The sequence below is a fragment of the Mustela nivalis genome (assembly GCF_964662115.1).
Source record: "Mustela nivalis genome assembly, chromosome: 6".
NCBI classification, from domain to species: domain Eukaryota; kingdom Metazoa; phylum Chordata; class Mammalia; order Carnivora; family Mustelidae; genus Mustela; species Mustela nivalis.
This window is the reverse complement of record NC_139025.1, coordinates 123,462,379-123,475,027: the sequence shown is the minus strand read 5'-3', so window position 1 is coordinate 123,475,027 and position 12,649 is coordinate 123,462,379. Positions and strand designations below refer to the sequence as shown.

Genomic DNA, 12,649 nt, shown 5'->3' with positions numbered 1-12,649 from the left:
TCTGTGAACGTGCGTGAGGCTCCCTCCAAGGGCGACCACCCCGTGGCCGCCCCGACTGCAGAAACGCGCCCACCCGCCACCGTCCTCCTACATGTCCACGTGTCCCACAAGGGCTCCTAGCCCCCACACGCCAGGGCCAAACGCAACCTTACACCATTTCCCCAAACAGGCTCACATGCGCACGCCCGTACACACACACACAAACAGACACACACACATATACACACACACACACACATACACACACACCCATCAACACACGCACGCACACTCTGCACACGCAGACTCACACCCGACCCCACGGAGACCCACGTGTCCGCGGCCTTGCCCGGCCGGCATGCGTGGCCTCCTGTCCGGCTGCCGCCAAGCCTGAGGGACAGAGGGTCCGCACCAGGCGGAGGCAAGGCTTCCCCCCAGGCTTGTTCTGAGAGGCATGGCGAGCGGTAACCCCTGGGTCCGTGGCTCACGCGTGCGTGCTACTTTTCCACACTTGTCAGGTGCGGTGGCCACGCCAGGCGGGCCCCCGGTCGGCCCAGAGAAGATAGCCTTCCTGTCCTCGGATTGCGCGGAGCCTGGCCGGGTCTGTGGAAGACGTGCGGTCCAGCGCGGGCAGGCTGCGGACGGATCGGCGAGACGGTAAGCCTTTCCCTGTCTCAGGTGGAACTGGGGACGGCGGGATAGCTCGCGCCTGCCGCAGAGGCTGCCAGTGCGCGCCAGCCTTGCGGCTCCCGGCTCCCGGCTCCCGGTGCGAGGTTGCACCGTTCCTCTTGCTCAGGGGCGTGGGTCCGTACGGGCCGCTGCCGCAGGGCTCTGAGGCCAACGTCTTCCCCTCCGAGCCACCCTGCCTGGCCCGTTCCGTTGACCAGGCGGCCCCCTATGTGCTCGGATCGATGATGACTCCCTCATTCTGCATTCCTTGGAAAAGCTGAACAAAATGAGTGAGAACTCCCTACCGTCGTTCTCATCGAAACTGAGGTCCAGCACGTTTTCTCCCCCGGGGCAGAAGGTAGGAGCGAGGGACAGCTTCCCCTCGGTCACACGCCGGTAGCCACCACCACCACCACCACCAGCACTTCCACTACCAACACCAACACCACCACCTCCCCCACCGCCGCCGCAACCGCCGGCACCGCCAGCACCACCAACAGCCCCAGCTCTAACCCCCGAGGGACCTCGGCCAGAACAGCCGCGTGTGCGGCTCAGGGCCCGCGAGGCGTTTCCCCGCCTTAGCCGGTCGGAGGTCCTGGGAGGCGCAGCCGGGCTCTTGTGTCGAGTCGGAATGATGGTATCCCGTTCGTGGGAGTCCCCAAGGGAGGCGCTGGGTGAGGCCCTCTGAGCGCCTGTCACGGAGCAGCGTGGGCTGGGGTGGTGCTTCAGGCAGAGCTCCTGGGGGATCGTGAGGTAGCGGGTGCGGCGGCAGGCGCCTTGGGTTGCGAGGAGAGCCCCGGGGCCCGTCACCCTGTTGGCATCGTTGGTGTGCCCTATGTGCTTGTGGGTAGAGGGCAGAGGCCCTCGGCCAGGACGCTGTCCTTGACAGCCCCTGAAGTTAAGCCCCTGGAGGCCCAGTGGGGCCCCACAAGGCCCGTGCCGTGAGACCAGGGCGAACGTGGAGCCGCCGTGCAGGCTCTCGGCCGACCCAGAATAGGTTGGGACAGGGGAGGAAGGCAGGCGGGCTGCTGGCGGGGAGCTGCGTGGCCCGAGCCTCTGGCTGTAATCTGCCACAAGCGTTCAATGCTTTGGGGGCTGTGGGGGCCGTGCCCGACATCACCCGTCCCCAATGGGCAGCCACCTGGTGGCTCCGGGGACTGGCCCGGGGCACGTCGGGGCCGCGTTTCGGTCCCTTGTCAGAGTGGGCCCGGGGTCTCCGTCCGCGAGGAGCGGCGATCGGTGGGCGTCTCCAGGGACCCCAAGGAGTGCCATTGCGATGAACCCCAGCACGGAAGGGACGCTGTCCGCGGGCGCAAGCCACGGGAGCCGTGGAGGGCTTGCTCGCCACCGCCGGGCCTGGGCATGGGCAGCGTAGGTATTTCTGAGAGGGTCCCAGAGACTTGTGGCCCAGATGCCCCGATGCCCAGTGGGATGGGGAACGCTCGAGACCTGTCCTTGCTCGCCTGCGCCCTAGGCAGGATGGGGCAAGCCCCGCGAGCACGGTTCCCAGTCCAGCGCTATGGCCTGGCCGGACGTGGAGCTGGGCCAAGGTCAGCTGTGGTGGTGCTGGAGGAGAGGTGGCTTCCTTCCCTTGCTCCTCGCGCCTTACCGTGGGGTCGCAGCGGGTGAGCGATGACGCCAGGGCCAGAGTCCTCGGACGCACGCCGAGCGAGGGGCCCTGCCTGGCGTCCCGCCTGGTGTCTGACGGAAACGTCCACTGGGCTTGTGGCCGAGCGTTTCAAGATCCCTGCCTTGGAGGAGCGAGGCACGTGGGAGCTCAGGGTGGGCGGGACTTGCCGAGCCGGCGGAAGCCTGCGCACGTGGGGACCGAGCTGCTGGACGAGTGCTCGCTCCCTCAGGGGCGGGGCCCACGAAGACCACTGGTCGTGGACACACCCGTGCCCTGGGTGGGAATGGGCCCTGCTTTCAGTGGGAGGGTCAGCTGGCCCTCGGCGGGTCATGAGAACCGCTTGCCAAGAGGTGTGCTGCCTGGCCATGCAGGGCCTTGTGGCTGAGAGCAAGGGCGGTGGCGCTTGGCCCGGAATCCAAGCCCCTTCTCCTCTCACGAGGGCCTTGGAGCGGCGTCGGGCCAGCGCCCGATGTGCCAGGGCTTGCCGTTTCCGTGGGCGCCGGGATTTTGTCGGCGGTCGCCGAGGGTCTCTCTCCTGCGGTCACGCTGGGTGACGCTGGGGCAAGCGTCAGGGTGACAGAGTTCACATCGCTGTGGCCTCCGTCTCCTGCACCGGATGTGGCTAGCCAGAGCCGGCGTGCTCTGCGTTGCCAGGAGACCTTGGACACGCGTTCCGTCTGGCCTGATCCCGTCAGACCAAGGGGGTGACGAACGTGGCGCTCGAGGATTCCGTGGCACCAAACTTCCGGAGCAGCGTGCCAGGCCTGGAGGCCAGGGGTCCCTGTCCCGGGAGGGCTGTGAACGTGCGTGAGGCTCCCTCCAAGGGCGACCACCCCGTGGCCGCCCCGACTGCAGAAACGCGCCCACCCGCCACCGTCCTCCTACATGTCCACGTGTCCCACAAGGGCTCCTAGCCCCCACACGCCAGGGCCAAACGCAACCTTACACCATTTCCCCAAACAGGCTCACATGCGCACGCCCGTACACACACACACAAACAGACACACACACATATACACACACACACACACATACACACACACCCATCAACACACGCACGCACACTCTGCACACGCAGACTCACACCCGACCCCACGGAGACCCACGTGTCCGCGGCCTTGCCCGGCCGGCATGCGTGGCCTCCTGTCCGGCTGCCGCCAAGCCTGAGGGACAGAGGGTCCGCACCAGGCGGAGGCAAGGCTTCCCCCCAGGCTTGTTCTGAGAGGCATGGCGAGCGGTAACCCCTGGGTCCGTGGCTCACGCGTGCGTGCTACTTTTCCACACTTGTCAGGTGCGGTGGCCACGCCAGGCGGGCCCCCGGTCGGCCCAGAGAATATGGCCTTCCTGTCCTCGGATTGCGCGGAGCCTGGCCGGGTCTGTGGAAGACGTGCGGTCTAGCGCGGGCAGGCTGCGGACGGAACGGCGAGACGGTAAGCCTTTCCCTGTCTCAGGTGGAACTGGGGACGGCGGGATAGCTCGCGCCTGCCGCAGAGGCTGCCAGTGCGCGCCAGCCTTGCGGCTCCCGGCTCCCGGCTCCCGGTGCGAGGTTGCACCGTTCCTCTTGCTCAGGGGCGTGGGTCCGTACGGGCCGCTGCCGCAGGGCTCTGAGGCCAACGTCTTCCCCTCCGAGCCACCCTGCCTGGCCCGTTCCGTTGACCAGGCGGCCCCCTATGTGCTCGGATCGATGATGACTCCCTCATTCTGCATTCCTTGGAAAAGCTGAACAAAATGAGTGAGAACTCCCTACCGTCGTTCTCATCGAAACTGAGGTCCAGCACGTTTTCTCCCCCGGGGCAGAAGGTAGGAGCGAGGGACAGCTTCCCCTCGGTCACACGCCGGTAGCCACCACCACCACCACCACCAGCACTTCCACTACCAACACCAACACCACCACCTCCCCCACCGCCGCCGCAACCGCCGGCACCGCCAGCACCACCAACAGCCCCAGCTCTAACCCCCGAGGGACCTCGGCCAGAACAGCCGCGTGTGCGGCTCAGGGCCCGCGAGGCGTTTCCCCGCCTTAGCCGGTCGGAGGTCCTGGGAGGCGCAGCCGGGCTCTTGTGTCGAGTCGGAATGATGGTATCCCGTTCGTGGGAGTCCCCAAGGGAGGCGCTGGGTGAGGCCCTCTGAGCGCCTGTCACGGAGCAGCGTGGGCTGGGGTGGTGCTTCAGGCAGAGCTCCTGGGGGATCGTGAGGTAGCGGGTGCGGCGGCAGGCGCCTTGGGTTGCGAGGAGAGCCCCGGGGCCCGTCACCCTGTTGGCATCGTTGGTGTGCCCTATGTGCTTGTGGGTAGAGGGCAGAGGCCCTCGGCCAGGACGCTGTCCTTGACAGCCCCTGAAGTTAAGCCCCTGGAGGCCCAGTGGGGCCCCACAAGGCCCGTGCCGTGAGACCAGGGCGAACGTGGAGCCGCCGTGCAGGCTCTCGGCCGACCCAGAATAGGTTGGGACAGGGGAGGAAGGCAGGCGGGCTGCTGGCGGGGAGCTGCGTGGCCCGAGCCTCTGGCTGTAATCTGCCACAAGCGTTCAATGCTTTGGGGGCTGTGGGGGCCGTGCCCGACATCACCCGTCCCCGCTGGGCAGCCACCTGGTGGCTCCGGGGACTGGCCCGGGGCACGTCGGGGCCGCGTTTCGGTCCCTTGTCGGAGTGGGCCCGGGGTCTCCGTCCGCGAGGAGAGGCGATCGGTGGGCGTCTCCAGGGACCCCAAGGAGTGCCATTGCGATGAACCCCAGCACGGAAGGGACGCTGTCCGCGGGCGCAAGCCACGGGAGCCGTGGAGGGCTTGCTCCCCACCGCCGGGCCTGGGCATGGGCAGCGTAGGTATTTCTGAGAGGGTCCCAGAGACTTGTGGCCCAGATGCCCCGATGCCCAGTGGGATGGGGAACGCTCGAGACCTGTCCTTGCTCGCCTGCGCCCTAGGCAGGATGGGGCAAGCCCCGCGAGCACGGTTCCCAGTCCAGCGCTATGGCCTGGCCGGACGTGGAGCTGGGCCAAGGTCAGCTGTGGTGGTGCTGGAGGAGAGGTGGCTTCCTTCCCTTGCTCCTCGCGCCTTACCGTGGGGTCGCAGCGGGTGAGCGATGACGCCAGGGCCAGATCCTCGGACGCACGTCGAGCGAGGGGCCCTGCCTGGCGACCCGCCTGGTGTCTGACGGAAACGTCCACGGGGCTTGTGGCCGAGCGTTTCAAGATGCCTGCCTTGGAGGAGCGAGGCACGTGGGAGCTCAGGGTGAGCGGGACTTGCCGAGCCGGCGGAAGCCTGCGCACGTGGGGACCGAGCTGCTGGACGAGTGCTCGCTCCCTCAGGGGCAGGGCCCACGAAGACCGCTGGTCGTGGACACACCCGTGCCCTGGGTGGGAATGGGCCCTGCTTTCAGTGGGAGGGTCAGCTGGCCCTCGGCGGGTCATGAGAACCGCTTGCCAAGAGGTGTGCTGCCTGGCCATGCAGGGCCTTGTGGCTGAGAGCAAGGGCGGAGGCGCTTGGCCCGGAATCCAAGCCCCTTCTCCTCTCACGAGGGCCTTGAGCGGCGTCGGGCCAGCGCCCGATGTGCCAGGGCTTGCCGTTTCCGTGGGCGCCGGGATTTTGTCGGCGGTCGCCGAGGGTCTCTCTCCTCGGTCACGCTGGGTGACGCTGGGGCAAGCGTCAGGGTGACAGAGTTCACATCGCTGTGGCCTCCGTCTCCTGCACCGGATGTGGCTAGCCAGAGCCGGCATGCTCTGCGTTGCCAGGAGACCTTGGACATGCGTTCCGTCTGGCCTGATCCCGTCAGACCAAGGGGGTGTCGAACGTGGCGCTCGAGGATTCCGTGGCACCAAACTTCCGGAGCAGCGTGCCAGGCCTGGAGGCCAGGGGTCCCTGTCCCGGGAGGGCTGTGAACGTGCGTGAGGCTCCCTCCAAGGGCGACCACCCCGTGGCCGCCCCGACTGCAGAAACGCGCCCACCCGCCACCGTCCTCCTACATGTCCACGTGTCCCACAAGGGCTCCTAGCCCCCACACGCCAGGGCCAAACGCAACCTTACACCATTTCCCCAAACAGGCTCACATGCGCACGCCCGTACACACACACACAAACAGACACACACACATATACACACACACACACACATACACACACACCCATCAACACACGCACGCACACTCGGCACACGCAGACTCACACCCGACCCCACGGAGACCCACGTGTCCGCGGCCTTGCCCGGCCGGCATGCGTGGCCTCCTGTCCGGCTGCCGCCAAGCCTGAGGGACAGAGGGTCCGCACCAGGCGGAGGCAAGGCTTCCCCCCAGGCTTGTTCTGAGAGGCATGGCGAGCGGTAACCCCTGGGTCCGTGGCTCACGCGTGCGTGCTACTTTTCCACACTTGTCAGGTGCGGTGGCCACGCCAGGCGGGCCCCCGGTCGGCCCAGAGAAGATGGCCTTCCTGTCCTCGGATTGCGCGGAGCCTGGCCGGGTCTATGGAAGACGTGCGGTCCAGCCCGGGCAGGCTGCGGAAGGATCGGCGAGACGGTAAGCCTTTCCCTGTCTCAGGTGGAACTGGGGACGGCGGGATAGCTCGCGCCTGCCGCAGAGGCTGCCAGTGCGCGCCAGCCTTGCGGCTCCCGGCTCCCGGCTCCCGGTGCGAGGTTGCACCGTTCCTCTTGCTCAGGGGCGTGGGTCCGTACGGGCCGCTGCCGCAGGGCTCTGAGGCCAACGGCTTCCCCTCCGAGCCACCCTGCCTGGCCCGTTCCGTTGAGCAGGCGGCCCCCTATGTGCTCGGATCGATGATGACTCCCTCATTCTGCATTCCTTGGAAAAGCTGAACAAAATGAGTGAGAACTCCCTACCGTCGTTCTCATCGAAACTGAGGTCCAGCACGTTTTCTCCCCCGGGGCAGAAGGTAGGAGCGAGGGACAGCTTCCCCTCGGTCACACGCCGGTAGCCACCACCACCACCACCACCAGCACTTCCACTACCAACACCAACACCACCACCTCCCCCACCGCCGCCACAACCGCCGGCACCGCCAGCACCGCCAGCACCACCAGCAGCCCCAGCTCTAACCCCCGAGGGACCTCGGCCAGAACAGCCGCGTGTGCGGCTCAGGGCCCGCGAGGCGTTTCCCCGCCTTAGCCGGTCGGAGGTCCTGGGAGGCGCAGCCGGGCTCTTGTGTCGAGTCGGAATGATGGTATCCCGTTCGTGGGAGTCCCCAAGGGAGGCGCTGGGTGAGGCCCTCTGAGCGCCTGTCACGGAGCAGCGTGGGCTGGGGTGGTGCTTCAGGCAGAGCTCCTGGGGGATCGTGAGGTAGCGGGTGCGGCGGCAGGCGCCTTGGGTTGCGAGGAGAGCCCCGGGGCCCGTCACCCTGTTGGCATCGTTGGTGTGCCCTATGTGCTTGTGGGTAGAGGGCAGAGGCCCTCGGCCAGGACGCTGTCCTTGACAGCCCCTGAAGTTAAGCCCCTGGAGGCCCAGTGGGGCCCCACAAGGCCCGTGCCTTGAGACCAGGGCGAACGTGGAGCCGCCGTGCAGGCTCTCGGCCGACCCAGAATAGGTTGGGACAGGGGAGGAAGGCAGGCGGGCTGCTGGCGGGGAGCTGCGTGGCCCGAGCCTCTGGCTGTAATCTGCCACAAGCGTTCAATGCTTTGGGGGCTGTGGGGGCCGTGCCCGACATCACCCGTCCCCGCTGGGCAGCCACATGGTGGCTCCGGGGACTGGCCCGGGGCACGTCGGGGCCGCGTTTCGGTCCCTTGTCGGAGTGGGCCCGGGGTCTCCGTCCACGAGGAGAGGCGATCGGTGGGCGTCTCCAGGGACTCCAAGGAGTGCCATTGCGATGAACCCCAGTACGGAAGGGACGCTGTCCGCGGGCGCAAGCCACGGGAGCCGTGGAGGGCTTGCTCCCCACCGCCGGGCCAGGGCATGGGCAGCGTAGGTATTTCTGAGAGGGTCCCAGAGACTTGTGGCCCAGATGCCCCGATGCCCAGTGGGATGGGGAACGCTCGAGACCTGTCCTTGCTCGCCTGCGCCCTAGGCAGGATGGGGCAAGCCCCGCGAGCACGGTTCCCAGTCCAGCGCTATGGCCTGGCCGGACGTGGAGCTGGGCCAAGGTCAGCTGTGGTGGTGCTGGAGGAGAGGTGGCTTCCTTCCCTTGCTCCTCGCGCCTTCCCGTGGGGTCGCAGCGGGTGAGCGATGACGCCAGGGCCAGAGTCCTCGGACGCACGCCGAGCGAGGGGCCCTGCCTCGCATCCCGCCTGGTGTCTGACGGAAACGTCCACTGGGCTTGTGGCCGAGCGTTTCAAGATCCCTGCCTTGGAGGAACGAGGCACGTGGGAGCTCAGGGTCGGCGGGACTTGCCGAGCCGGCGGAAGCCTGCGCACGTGGGGACCGAGCTGCTGGACGAGTGCTCGCTCCCTCAGGGGCGGGGCCCACGAAGACCGCTGGTCGTGGACACACCCGTGCCCTGGGTGGGAATGGGCCCTGCTTTCAGTGGGAGGGTCAGCTGGCCCTCGGCGGGTCATGAGAACCGCTTGCCAAGAGGTGTGCTGCCTGGCCATGCAGGGCCTTGTGGCTGAGAGCAAGGGCGGTGGCGCTTGGCCCGGAATCCAAGCCCCTTCTCCTCTCACGAGGGCCTTGGAGCGGCGTCGGGCCAGCGCCCGATGTGCCAGGGCTTGCCGTTTCCGTGGGCGCCGGGATTTTGTCGGCGGTCGCCGAGGGTCTCTCTCCTGCGGTCACGCTGGGTGACGCTGGGGCAAGCGTCAGGGTGACAGAGTTCACATCGCTGTGGCCTCCGTCTCCTGCACCGGATGTGGCTAGCCAGAGCCGGCGTGCTCTGCGTTGCCAGGAGACCTTGGACACGCGTTCCGTCTGGCCTGATCCCGTCAGACCAAGGGGGTGACGAACGTGGCGCTCGAGGATTCCGTGGCACCAAACTTCCGGAGCAGCGTGCCAGGCCTGGAGGCCAGGGGTCCCTGTCCCGGGAGGTCTGTGAACGTGCGTGAGGCTCCCTCCAAGGGCGACCACCCCGTGGCCGCCCCGACTGCAGAAACGCGCCCACCCGCCACCGTCCTCCTACATGTCCACGTGTCCCACAAGGGCTCCTAGCCCCCACACGCCAGGGCCAAACGCAACCTTACACCATTTCCCCAAACAGGCTCACATGCGCACGCCCGTACACACACACACAAACAGACACACACACATATACACACACACACACACATACACACACACCCATCAACACACGCACGCACACTCTGCACACGCAGACTCACACCCGACCCCACGGAGACCCACGTGTCCGCGGCCTTGCCCGGCCGGCATGCGTGGCCTCCTGTCCGGCTGCCGCCAAGCCTGAGGGACAGAGGGTCCGCACCAGGCGGAGGCAAGGCTTCCCCCAGGCTTGTTCTGAGAGGCATGGCGAGCGGTAACCCCTGGGTCCGTGGCTCACGCGTGCGTGCTACTTTTCCACACTTGTCAGGTGCGGTGGCCACGCCAGGCGGGCCCCCGGTCGGCCCAGAGAATATGGCCTTCCTGTCCTCGGATTGCGCGGAGCCTGGCCGGGTCTGTGGAAGACGTGCGGTCTAGCGCGGGCAGGCTGCGGACGGAACGGCGAGACGGTAAGCCTTTCCCTGTCTCAGGTGGAACTGGGGACGGCGGGATAGCTCGCGCCTGCCGCAGAGGCTGCCAGTGCGCGCCAGCCTTGCGGCTCCCGGCTCCCGGCTCCCGGTGCGAGGTTGCACCGTTCCTCTTGCTCAGGGGCGTGGGTCCGTACGGGCCGCTGCCGCAGGGCTCTGAGGCCAACGTCTTCCCCTCCGAGCCACCCTGCCTGGCCCGTTCCGTTGACCAGGCGGCCCCCTATGTGCTCGGATCGATGATGACTCCCTCATTCTGCATTCCTTGGAAAAGCTGAACAAAATGAGTGAGAACTCCCTACCGTCGTTCTCATCGAAACTGAGGTCCAGCACGTTTTCTCCCCCGGGGCAGAAGGTAGGAGCGAGGGACAGCTTCCCCTCGGTCACACGCCGGTAGCCACCACCACCACCACCACCAGCACTTCCACTACCAACACCAACACCACCACCTCCCCCACCGCCGCCGCAACCGCCGGCACCGCCAGCACCACCAACAGCCCCAGCTCTAACCCCCGAGGGACCTCGGCCAGAACAGCCGCGTGTGCGGCTCAGGGCCCGCGAGGCGTTTCCCCGCCTTAGCCGGTCGGAGGTCCTGGGAGGCGCAGCCGGGCTCTTGTGTCGAGTCGGAATGATGGTATCCCGTTCGTGGGAGTCCCCAAGGGAGGCGCTGGGTGAGGCCCTCTGAGCGCCTGTCACGGAGCAGCGTGGGCTGGGGTGGTGCTTCAGGCAGAGCTCCTGGGGGATCGTGAGGTAGCGGGTGCGGCGGCAGGCGCCTTGGGTTGCGAGGAGAGCCCCGGGGCCCGTCACCCTGTTGGCATCGTTGGTGTGCCCTATGTGCTTGTGGGTAGAGGGCAGAGGCCCTCGGCCAGGACGCTGTCCTTGACAGCCCCTGAAGTTAATCCCCTGGAGGCCCAGTGGGGCCCCACAAGGCCCGTGCCGTGAGACCAGGGCGAACGTGGAGCCGCCGTGCAGGCTCTCGGCCGACCCAGAATAGGTTGGGACAGGGGAGGAAGGCAGGCGGGCTGCTGGCGGGGAGCTGCGTGGCCCGAGCCTCTGGCTGTAATCTGCCACAAGCGTTCAATGCTTTGGGGGCTGTGGGGGCCGTGCCCGACATCACCCGTCCCCGCTGGGCAGCCACCTGGTGGCTCCGGGGACTGGCCCGGGGCACGTCGGGGCCGCGTTTCGGTCCCTTGTCGGAGTGGGCCCGGGGTCTCCGTCCGCGAGGAGAGGCGATCGGTGGGCGTCTCCAGGGACCCCAAGGAGTGCCATTGCGATGAACCCCAGCACGGAAGGGACGCTGTCCGCGGGCGCAAGCCACGGGAGCCGTGGAGGGCTTGCTCGCCACCGCCGGGCCTGGGCATGGGCAGCGTAGGTATTTCTGAGAGGGTCCCAGAGACTTGTGGCCCAGATGCCCCGATGCCCAGTGGGATGGGGAACGCTCGAGACCTGTCCTTGCTCGCCTGCGCCCTAGGCAGGATGGGGCAAGCCCCGCGAGCACGGTTCCCAGTCCAGCGCTATGGCCTGGCCGGACGTGGAGCTGGGCCAAGGTCAGCTGTGGTGGTGCTGGAGGAGAGGTGGCTTCCTTCCCTTGCTCCTCGCGCCTTACCGTGGGGTCGCAGCGGGTGAGCGATGACGCCAGGGCCAGAGTCCTCGGACGCACGCCGAGCGAGGGGCCCTGCCTGGCATCCCGTCTGGTGTCTGACGGAAACGTCCACTGGGCTTGTGGCCGAGCGTTTCAAGATCCCTGCCTTGGAGGAACGAGGCACGTGGGAGCTCAGGGTGGGCGGGACTTGCCGAGCCGGCGGAAGCCTGCGCACGTGGGGACCGAGCTGCTGGACGAGTGCTCGCTCCCTCAGGGGCGGGGCCCACGAAGACCGCTGGTCGTGGACACACCCGTGCCCTGGGTGGGAATGGGCCCTGCTTTCAGTGGGAGGGTCAGCTGGCCCTCGGCGGGTCATGAGAACCGCTTGCCAAGAGGTGTGCTGCCTGGCCATGCAGGGCCTTGTGGCTGAGAGCAAGGGCGGTGGCGCTTGGCCCGGAATCCAAGCCCCTTCTCCTCTCACGAGGGCCTTGGAGCGGCGTCGGGCCAGCGCCCGATGTGCCAGGGCTTGCCGTTTCCGTGGGCGCCGGGATTTTGTCGGCGGTCGCCGAGGGTCTCTCTCCTGCGGTCACGCTGGGTGACGCTGGGGCAAGCGTCAGGGTGACAGAGTTCACATCGCTGTGGCCTCCGTCTCCTGCACCGGATGTGGCTAGCCAGAGCCGGCGTGCTCTGCGTTGCCAGGAGACCTTGGACACGCGTTCCGTCTGGCCTGATCCCGTCAGACCAAGGGGGTGACGAACGTGGCGCTCGAGGATTCCGTGGCACCAAACTTCCGGAGCAGCGTGCCAGGCCTGGAGGCCAGGGGTCCCTGTCCCGGGAGGTCTGTGAACGTGCGTGAGGCTCCCTCCAAGGGCGACCACCCCGTGGCCGCCCCGACTGCAGAAACGCGCCCACCCGCCACCGTCCTCCTACATGTCCACGTGTCCCACAAGGGCTCCTAGCCCCCACACGCCAGGGCCAAACGCAACCTTACACCATTTCCCCAAACAGGCTCACATGCGCACGCCCGTACACACACACACAAACAGACACACACACATATACACACACACACACACATACACACACACCCATCAACACACGCACGCACACTCTGCACACGCAGACTCACACCCGACCCCACGGAGACCCACGTGTCCGCGGCCTTGCCCGGCCGGCATGCGTGGCCTCCTGTCCG

The 12,649-nt window shown here is 67.3% G+C and overlaps 1 long non-coding RNA gene across 1 annotated transcript in view; it reads left to right on the top strand.

Moving 5' to 3' along the window:
- The first annotated feature begins 604 nt into the window (after positions 1-604).
- The window catches only part of LOC309867597, an 86,999-nt gene continuing 74,954 nt past the window's right edge, over positions 605-12,649 (top strand). The window contains exon 1 of the long non-coding RNA XR_014313255.1: positions 605-636. This is a non-coding gene — a long non-coding RNA (uncharacterized lncRNA). The remainder of the gene's footprint in view (positions 637-12,649) is intronic.